This window comes from Phyllobates terribilis, unplaced genomic scaffold (genome assembly GCF_046119375.1).
Source record: "Phyllobates terribilis strain yellow unplaced genomic scaffold, ASM4611937v1 Scaffold_525__1_contigs__length_1214945, whole genome shotgun sequence".
Classification (NCBI taxonomy): Eukaryota; Metazoa; Chordata; class Amphibia; order Anura; family Dendrobatidae; genus Phyllobates; species Phyllobates terribilis.
In genome coordinates, this window is record NW_027363285.1 from 697,638 (window position 1) to 709,852 (window position 12,215).

Genomic DNA, 12,215 nt, shown 5'->3' on the forward strand with positions numbered 1-12,215 from the left:
GAAGGGATTAGATACAAGGCTCAGCAGTTAGTATCACACAGGATATGATTAGATACATGGCTCAGCATACAGTATCACACAGGAAGGGATTAGATACACGGCTAAGCAGTTAGTATCACACAGGATATGATTAGATACACGGCTCAGCAGACGGTATCACATAGGAGAGGATTAGATACACGGCTCAGCAGTTAGTATCACACAGGAGAGGATTAGATACACGGCTCAGCAGACTGTATCACACAGGAGAGGATTAGATACACGGCTCAGCAGACAGTATCACACAGCATAGGATTAGATACACGGCTCAGCAAACGGTATCACACAGGAGAGGATTCGATACACGGCTCAGCAGTTAGTATCAAACAGGAGAGGATTAGATACACGGCTCAGCAGACTGTATCACACAGGATAGGATTAGATACACGGCTCAGCAGACAGTATCACACAGGATAGGATTAGATACACGGCTCAGCAGACAATATCAGACAGGAGATGATTAGATACACGGCTCTGCAGACAGTATCACACAGCATAGGATTAGATACACGGCTCAGCAGACAGTATCACACAGGATAGGATTAGATACACGGCTCACCAGACAGTATCACACAGGAAGGGATTAGATACAAGGCTAAGCAGTAAGTATCACACAGGATAGGATTAGATACATGGCTCAGCATACAGTATCACACAGGATAGGATTAGATACACGGCTCAGCAGACAGTATCACACAGGATAGGATTAGATACACGGCTCAGCAGACAGTATCACATAGGAGAGGATTAGATACACGGCTCAGCAGTTAGTATCACACAGGAGAGGATTAGATACACGGCTCAGCAGACTGTATCACACAGGATAGGGTTAGATACACGGCTCAGCAGACAGTATCACACAGCATAGGATTAGATACACGGCTCAGCAGACAGTATCACACAGGATAGGATTAGATACACGGCTCAGCAGACAGTATCACACAGGAGAGGGTTAGATACACGGCTCAGCAGACAGTAACACACAGGATAGGATTAGATACACGGCTCAGCAGACAGTATCACACAGGATACTATTAGATACACGGCTCAGCAGACAGTATCACACATGAAAGGGTTAGATACACAGCTCAGCAGATGGTATCACACAGAATAAGATTAGATACACGCCTCAACATACAATATCACACAGGACAGGATTAGATACACGGCTCAGCATACAGTATCACACAGGGCAGGATTAGATACACGGCTCAGCAGACAGTATCACACAGGATAGGATTAGATACACGGCTCAGCAGACAGTATCACATAGGAGAGGATTAGATACACGGCTCAGCAGTTAGTATCACACAGGAGAGGATTAGATACACGGCTCAGCAGACAGTATCACACAGGATAGGGTTAGATACAAGGCTCAGCAGACAGTATCAGACAGGAGTGGATTAGATACACGGCTCAGCAGACAGCATCACACAGCATAGGATTAGATACACGGCTCAGCAGACAGTATCACACAGGATAGGATTAGATACACGGCTCAGCAGACAGTATCACACATGAGAGGGTTAGATACACCGCTCAGCAGACAGTATCACACAGGATAGGATTAGATACACGCCTCAACATACAATACCACACAGGACAGGATTAGATACACGGCTAAGCAGTTGGTATCACATAGGATAGGATTAGATACACGGCTCAGCAGACAGTATCACACAGGATAGGATTAGATACACGGCTCAGCATACAGTATCACACAGGATAGGATTAGATACACGGCTCAGCAGACAGTATCACACAGCATAGGATTAGATACACGGCTCTGCAGACAGTATCGCACAGCATAGGATTAGATACACAGCTCAGCAGACAGTATCACACAGGACAGGATTAGATATACGGCTCAGCAGACAGTATCGCACAGCATAGGATTAGATACACAGCTCAGCAGACGGTATCACACAGCATAGTATTAGATACACAGCTCAGCAGATAGTATCACACAGGAGAGGATTAGATACACAGCTCAGCAGACAGTATCGCACAGCATAGGATTAGATACACAGCTCAGCAGACGATATCACACAGCATAGGATTAGATACACAGCTCAGCAGATAGTATCACACAGGAGAGGATTAGATACACGGCTCAGCATACAGTATCACACAGCATAGGATTAGATACACGACTCAGCAGACAGTATCACACAGAAGAGGATTAGATACACAGCTCAGCAGACTGTATCACACCGAAGAGGATTAGATACACGGCTCAGCATACAGTATCAAACAGGATGGGATTAGATACAAGGCTCAGCAGACAGTATCACACAGGAAGCGATTAGATACAAGGCTCAGCACACAGTATCACACAGGAAGGGATTAGATACAAGGATCAGCATACAGAATCACACAGGAAGGGATTAGAAACACGGCTCAGCAGACAGTATCACACAGGAAGGGATTAGATACACGGCTCAGCAGACAGTATCAAACAGGATGGGATTAGATACACGGCTCAGCAGACAGTATCGCACAGGAAGGGATTAGATACACGGCTCAGCATACAGTATCAAACAGGATGGGATTAGATACACGGCTCAGCAGACAGTATCACACAGGAAGGGATTAGATACAAGGATCAGCAGACAGTATCACACAGGAAGGGATTAGATACACGGCTCAGCAGACAGTATCACACAGGATAGTATTAGATACACGGCTCAGCAGACAGTATCACACAGGAAGCGATTAGATACACGGCTCAGCAGATAGTATCACACAGGACAGGATTAGATACACGGCTCAGCATACAGTATCACACAGGACAGGATTAGATACACAGCTCAGCAGACAGGATCGCACAGGAGAGGATTAGATACACAGCTCAGCAGACAGTATCACACAGCATAGGATTAGATAAACGGCTCAGCAGACAGTATCACACAGGATAGTATTAGATACACGGCTCAGCAGACAGTATCACACAGGAAGCGATTAGATACACGGCTCAGCAGACAGTATCACACAGGATAGTATTAGATACACGGCTCAGCAGACAGTATCACACAGGAAGCGATTAGATACACGGCTCAGCAGACAGTATCACACAGGACAGGATTAGATACACAGCTCAGCAGACAGGATCGCACAGGAGAGGATTAGATACACAGCTCAGCAGACAGTATCACACAGCATAGGATTAGATAAACGGCTCAGCAGACAGTATCACACAGGAGAGGATTAGATACACAGCTCAGCAGACAGTATCACACAGCATATGATTAGATACACAGCTCAGCAGACGGTATCACACAGCATAGGATTAGATACACAGCTCAGCAGATAGTATCACACAGGAGAGGATTAGATACACGGCTCAGCAGACAGTATCACACAGGAGAGGATTAGATACACGGCTCAGCAGACAGTATCACACAGGATAGGATTAGATACACGGCTCAGCAGACAGTATCACACAAGATAGGATTAGATACCCGGCTCAGCAGACAGTATGACACAGGACAGGATTAGATACACAGCTAAGCAGAAAGTATCACACAGGATAGGATTAGATACACGGCTCAGCAGATAGTATCACACAGGAAAGGATTAGATACACGGCTCAGCAGACAGTATCACACAGGACAGGATTAGATACACAGCTCAGCAGACAGTATCACACAGGAGAGGATTAGATACACAGCTCAGCAGACAGTATCACACAGGACAGGATTAGATACACAGCTCAGCAGACAGTATCACACAGGATAGGATTAGATACACGGCTCAGCAGACAGTATCACACAGGAGAGGATTAGATACACAGCTCAGTAGACAGTATCACACAGGATTAGATTAGATACACGGCTCAGCAGACAGTATCACACAGGACAGGATTAGATACACAGCTCAGCAGACAGTATCACACAGGAGAGGATTAGATACACAGCTCAGCAGACAGTATCACACAGGACAGGATTAGATACACAGCTCAGCAGACAGTATCACACAGGATAGGATTAGATACACGGCTCAGCAGACAGTATCACACAGGAGAGGATTAGATACACAGCTCAGTAGACAGTATCACACAGGATAGGATTAGATACACGGCTCAGCAGACAGTATCACACAGGACAGGATTAGATATATGGCTCAGCAGACAGTATCACACAGGACAGGATTAGATACATGGCTCAGCAGACAGTATCACACAGGATAGGATTAGATACACGGTTCAGCAGACAGTATCACATAGGATAGGATTAGATACACGGCTCAGCAGACAGTATCACACAAGATAGGATTAGATACACAGCTCAGCAGACAGTATCACATAGGATAGGATTAGATACACGGCTCAGCAGACAGTATCACACAGGGTAGGATTAGATACACGGCTCAGCAGACAGTATCACACAGGATAGGATTAGATACACGGCTCAGCAGACAGTATCACACAGGATAGGATTAGATACACGGCTCAGCAGACAGTATCACAAGGGAGATGATTAGATACACGGCTCAGCAGACAGTATCACACAGGATAGGATTAGATACACAGCTCAGCAGACAGTATCACACAGGAAAGGATTAGATACACGGCTCAGCAGACAGTATCACACAGGACAGGATTAGATACACAGCTCAGCAGACAGTATCACACAGGATAGGATTAGATACACGGCTCAGCACACAGTATCACACAGGATAGGATTAGATACACGGGTCAGTAGACGGTATCACACAGGATAGGATTAGATACATGGCTCAGCAGACAGTATCACACAGGATAGGATTAGATACACGGCTCAGCAGACAGTATCACACAGGATAGGATTAGATACACGGCTAAGCAGACAGTTTCACACAGGATAGGATTAGATACACGGCTCAGCAGAGAGTATCACACAGGATAGGATTAGATACACGGCTCAGCAGACAGTATCACACAGCATAGGATTAGATACACGGCTCTGCAGACAGTATCGCACAGGATAGGATTAGATACACGGCTCAGCAGACAGTATCGCACAGCATAGGATTAGATAAACAGCTCAGCAGACGGTATCACACAGCATAGTATTAGATACACAGCTCAGCAGATAGTATCACACAGGAGAGGATTAGATACACAGCTCAGCAGACAGTATCGCACAGGATAGGATTAGATACACGGCTCAGCAGACAGTATCGCACAGCATAGGATTAGATACACAGCTCAGCAGACGATATCACACAGCATAGGATTAGATACACAGCTCAGCAGATAGTATCACACAGGAGAGGATTAGATACACGGCTCAGCATACAGTATCACACAGCATAGGATTAGATACACGGCTCAGCAGACAGTATCACACAGAAGAGGATTAGATACACAGCTCAGCAGACCGTATCACACCGAAGAGGATTAGATACACGGCTCAGCATACAGTATCAAACAGGATGGGATTAGATACAAGGCTCAGCAGACAGTATCACACAGGAAGCGATTAGATACACTGCTCAGCAGACAGTATCACACAGGAAGGGATTAGATACAAGGATCAGCATACAGTATCACACAGGAAGGGATTAGAAACACGGCTCAGCAGACAGTATCACACAGGAAGCGATTAGATACACGGCTCAGCAGACAGTATCACACAGGAAGGGATTAGATACACGGCTCAGCATACAGTATCAAACAGGATGGGATTAGATACACGGCTCAGCAGACAGTATCACACAGGAAGGGATTAGATACAAGGATCAGCAGACAGTATCACACAGGAAGGGATTAGATACACGGCTCAGCAGACAGTATCACACAGGAATGGATTAGATACAAGGATCAGCAGACAGTATCAAACAGGATGGGATTAGATACACGGCTCAGCAGACAGTATCACACAGGAAGGGATTAGATACAAGGATCAGCAGACAGTATCACACAGGAAGGGATTAGATACACGGCTCAGCAGACAGTATCACACAGGAAGCGATTAGATACACGGCTCAGCAGACAGTATCACACAGGAAGCGATTAGATACACGGCTCAGCAGACAGTATCACACAGGAAGCGATTAGATACACGGCTCAACAGACAGTATCACATAGGACAGGATTAGATACACGGCTCAGCATACAGTATCACACAGGACAGGATTAGATACACAGCTCAGCAGACAGTATCACACAGCATAGGATTAGATACATGGCTCAGCAGACAGTATCACACAGGAGAGGATTAGATACACGGCTCAGCAGACAGTATCACACAGCATATGATTAGATACACGGCTCAGCAGACGGTATCACACAGGAGAGGATTAGATACACGGCTCAGCAGACAGTATCACACAGCATATGATTAGATACACAGCTCAGCAGACGGTATCACACAGGAGAGGATTAGATACACGGCTCAGCAGACAGTATCACACAGGATAGGATTAGATACACAGCTCAGCAGACAGTATCACACAGGATAGGATTAGATACACAGCTCAGCAGACAGTATCACACAGGATTGGATTAGATACACGGCTCAGCAGACAGTATCACACAGGAGAGGATTAGATACACAGCTCAGTAGACAGTATCACACAGGATAGGATTAGATACACGGCTCAGCAGACAGTATCACACAGGACAGGATTAGATACACAGCTCAGCAGACAGTATCACACAGGAGAGGATTAGATACACAGCTCAGCAGACAGTATCACACAGGATAGGATTAGATACACGGATCAGCAGACAGTATCACACAGGACAGGATTAGATACACATCTCAGCAGACAGTATCACACAGGATAGGATTAGATACACAGCTCAGCAGACAGTATCACACAGGAGAGGATTAGATACACGGCTCAGCAAACAGTATCACACAGGACAGGATTAGATACACAGCTCAGCAGACAGTATCACACAGGACAGGGTTAGATACACAGCTCAGCAGACAGTATCACACAGGAGAGGATTAGATACACAGCTCAGCAGACAGTATCACACAGGATAGGATTAGATACACGGCTGAGCAGACAGTATCACACAGGACAGGATTAGATATATGGCTCAGCAGACAGTATCACACAGGATAGGATTAGATACACGGCTCAGCACACAGTATCACATAGGATAGGATTAGATACACAGCTCAGCAGACAGTATCACACAGGACAGGATTAGATACATGGCTCAGCAGACAGTATCACACAGGATAGGATTAGATACACTGCTCAGCAGACAGTATCACATAGGAGAGGATTAGATACACGGCTCAGCAGACAGTATCACACAGGATAGGATTAGATACACGGCTCAGCAGACAGTATCACACAGGATAGGATTAGATACACGGCTCAGCAGACAGTATCACAAGGGAGATGATTAGATACACGGCTCAGCAGACAGTATCACACAGGATAGGATTAGATACACAGCTCTGCAGACAGTATCACACAGGATAGGATTAGATACACGGCTCAGCAGACAGTATCACACAGGATAGGATTAGATACACGGCTCAGCAGACAGTTTCACACAGGATAGGATTAGATACACGGCTCAGCAGAGAGTATCACACAGGATAGGATTAGATACATGGCTCAGCAGACAGTATCACACAGGATAGGATTAGATACACGGCTCTGCAGACAGTATCGCACAGGATAGGATTAGATACACGGCTCAGCAGAGAGTATCACACAGGATAGGATTAGATACACGGCTCAGCAGACAGTATCACACAGGATAGGATTAGATACACGGCTCAGCAGACAGTATCACAAGGGAGATGATTAGATACACGGCTCAGCAGACAGTATCACACAGGATAGGATTAGATACACAGCTCTGCAGACAGTATCACACAGCATAGGATTAGATACATGGCTCAGCAGACAGTATCACACAGGATAGGATTAGATACACGGCTCAGCAGACAGTATCACACAGGATAGGATTAGATACACAGCTCAGCAGACAGTATCACACAGCATAGGATTAGATACACGGCTCTGCAGACAGTATCGCACAGGATAGGATTAGATACACGGCTTAGCAGACAGTATCGCACAGCAGAGGATTAGATACACAGCTCAGCAGACGGTATCACACAGCATAGTATTAGATACACAGCTCAGCAGATAGTATCACACAGGAGAGGATTAGATACACAGCTCAGCAGACAGTATCACACAGGATAGGATTAGATACACGGCTCAGCACACAGTATCGCACAGCAAAGGATTAGATACACAGCTCAGCAGACGATATCACACAGCATAGGATTAGATACACAGCTCAGCAGATAGTATCACACAGGAGAGGATTAGATACACGGCTCAGCATACAGTATCACACAGCATAGGATTAGATACACGGCTCAGCAGACAGTATCACACAGAAGAGGATTAGATACACAGCTCAGCAGACCGTATCACACCGAAGAGGATTAGATACACGGCTCAGCATACAGTATCAAACAGGATGGGATTAGATACAAGGCTCAGCAGACAGTATCACACAGGAAGGGATTAGATACAAGGATCAGCATACAGTATCACACAGGATAGGATTAGATACACAGCTCAGCAGACAGTATCACACAGGATAGGATTAGATACACGGCTCAGCAGACAGTATCACACAGGAAGTGATTAGATACACGGCTCAGCAGACAGTATCACACAGGAAGGGATTAGATACACGGCTCAGCATACAGTATCAAACAGGATGGGATTAGATACACGGCTCAGCAAACAGTATCGCACAGGAAGGGATTAGATACACGGCTCAGCATACAGTATCAAACAGGATGGGATTAGATACACGGCTCAGCAGACAGTATCACACAGGAAGGGATTAGATACAAGGATCAGCAGACAGTATCACACAGGAAGGGATTAGATACACGGCTCAGCAGACAGTATCACACAGGAAGCGATTAGATACACGGCTCAGCAGACAGTATCACACAGGAAGCGATTAGATACACGGCTCAACAGACAGTATCACACAGGACAGGATTAGATACACGGCTCAGCATACAGTATCACACAGGACAGGATTAGCTACACGGCTCAGCAGATAGTATCACACAGGAGAGAATTAGATACACGGCTCAACAGACAGTATCACACAGGACAGGATTAGATACACGGCTCAGCATACAGTATCACACAGGACAGGATTAGATACACAGCTCAGCAGACAGGTTCGCACAGGAGAGGATTAGATACACGGCTCAGCAGACAGTATCACACAGCATAGGATTAGATAAACGGCTCAGCAGACAGTATCACACAGCATGGGATTAGATACACGGCTCAGCATACAGTATCACACAGGACAGGATTAGATACACAGCTCAGCAGACAGGTTCGCACAGGAGAGGATTAGATACACAGCTCAGCAGACGGTATCACACAGCATAGGATTAGATACACAGCTCAGCAGATAGTATCACACAGGAGAGGATTAGATACACGACTCAGCAGACAGTATCACACAGGAGAGGATTAGATACACGGCTCAGCAGACAGTATCACACAGGATAGGATTAGATACACGGCTCAGCAGACAGTATCACACAGGACAGGATTAGATACACATCTCAGCAGACAGTATCACACAGGATAGGATTAGATACACAGCTCAGCAGACAGTATCACACAGGATAGGATTAGATACACGGCTCAGCAGACAGTATCACACAGGACAGGATTAGATACACATCTCAGCAGACAGTATCACACAGGATAGGATTAGATACACAGCTCAGCAGACAGTATCACACAGGAGAGGATTAGATACCCGGCTCAGCAGACAGTATCACACAGGAGAGGATTAGATACACAGCTCAGCAGACAGTATCACACAGGATAGGATTAGATACACGGCTCAGCAGACAGTATCACACAGGACAGGATTAGATACACATCTCAGCAGACAGTATCACACAGGATAGGATTAGATACACAGCTCAGCAGACAGTATCACACAGGAGAGGATTAGATACACGGCTCAGCAGACAGTATCACACAGGACAGGATTAGATACACAGCTCAGCAGACAGTATCACACAGGACAGGGTTAGATACACAGCTCAGCAGACAGTATCACACAGGAGAGGATTAGATACACAGCTCAGCAGACAGTATCACACAGGACAGGATTAGATATATGGCTCAGCAGACAGTATCACACAGGATAGGATTAGATACACGGCTCAGCAGACAGTATCACAGAGGATAGGATTAGATACACAGCTCAGCAGACAGTATCACACAGGACAGGATTAGATACATGGCTCAGCACACAGTATCACACAGGATAGGATTAGATACACGGCTCAGCAGACAGTATCACATAGGATAGGATTAGATACACGGCTCAGCAGACAGTATCACACAAGATAGGATTAGATACACAGCTCAGCAGACAGTATCACATAGGATAGGATTAGATACACGGCTCAGCAGACAGTATCACACAGGATAGGATTAGATACACGGCTCAGCAGACAGTATCACACAGGATAGGATTAGATACACGGCTCAGCAGACAGTATCACAAGGGAGATGATTAGATACACGGCTCAGCAGACAGTATCACACAGGATAGGATTAGATACATGGCTCAGCAGACAGTATCACACAGGATAGGATTAGATACACGGCTCAGCACACAGTATCACACAGGATAGGATTAGATACACGGGTCAGTAGACGGTATCACACAGGATAGGATTAGATACACGGCTCAGCAGACAGTATCACACATGATAGGATTAGATACACGGCTCAGCAGACAGTATCACACAGCATAGGATTAGATACACGGCTCTGCAGACAGTATCGCACAGGATAGGATTAGATACACGGCTCAGCAGACAGTATCGCACAGCATAGGATTAGATACACAGCTCAGCAGACGATATCACACAGCATAGGATTAGATACACAGCTCAGCAGATAGTATCACACAGGAGAGGATTAGATACACGGCTCAGCATACAGTATCACACAGCATAGGATTAGATACACGGCTCAGCAGACAGTATCACACAGAAGAGGATTAGATACACAGCTCAGCAGACCGTATCACACCGAAGAGGATTAGATACACGGCTCAGCATACAGTATCAAACAGGATGGGATTAGATACACGGCTCAGCAGACAGTATCACACAGGAAGCGATTAGATACAAGGCTCAGCACACAGTATCACACAGGAAGGGATTAGATACAAGGATCAGCATACAGTATCACACAGGAAGCGATTAGATACACGGCTCAGCAGACAGTATCACACAGGAAGGGATTAGATACACGGCTCAGCATACAGTATCAAACAGGATGGGATTAGATACACGGCTCAGCAGACAGTATCGCACAGGAAGGGATTAGATACACGGCTCAGCATACAGTATCAAACAGGATGGGATTAGATACACGGCTCAGCAGACAGTATCACACAGGAAGGGATTAGATACAAGGATCAGCAGACAGTATCACACAGGAAGGGATTAGATACACGGCTCAGCAGACAGTATCACACAGGAAGCGATTAGATACACGGCTCAGCAGACAGTATCACACAGGAAGCGATTAGATACACCGCTCAGCAGATAGTATCACACAGGAGAGGATTAGATACACGGCTCAACAGACAGTATCACACAGGACAGGATTAGATACACGGCACAGCAGACAGTATCACACAGGAGAGGATTAGATGCACGGCTCAGCAGACAGTATCACACAGGATAGGATTAGATACCCGGCTCAGAAGACAGTATCACACAGGATAGGATTGGATACACGGCTCAGCAGATAGTATCCCACAGGATGGGATTAGATACACAGCTCAGCAGACAGTATCAAACAGGAGAGGATTAGATACGCGGCTCAGAAGACAGTATCACACAGGATAGGATTAGATACACGTCTCAGCAGACAGTATCACACAGGAGAGGATTAGATGCACGGCTCAGCAGACAGTATCACACAGAATAGGATTAGATACATGGCTCAGCAGATAGTATCACACAGGATAGGATTAGATACACAGCTCAGCAGACAGTATCACACAGGATAGGATTAGATACACGGCTCAGCAGACAGTATCACACAGGATAGGATTAGATACACGGCTCAGCAGACAGTATCACACAGGATAGGATTAGATACACAGCTCTGCAGACAGTATCACA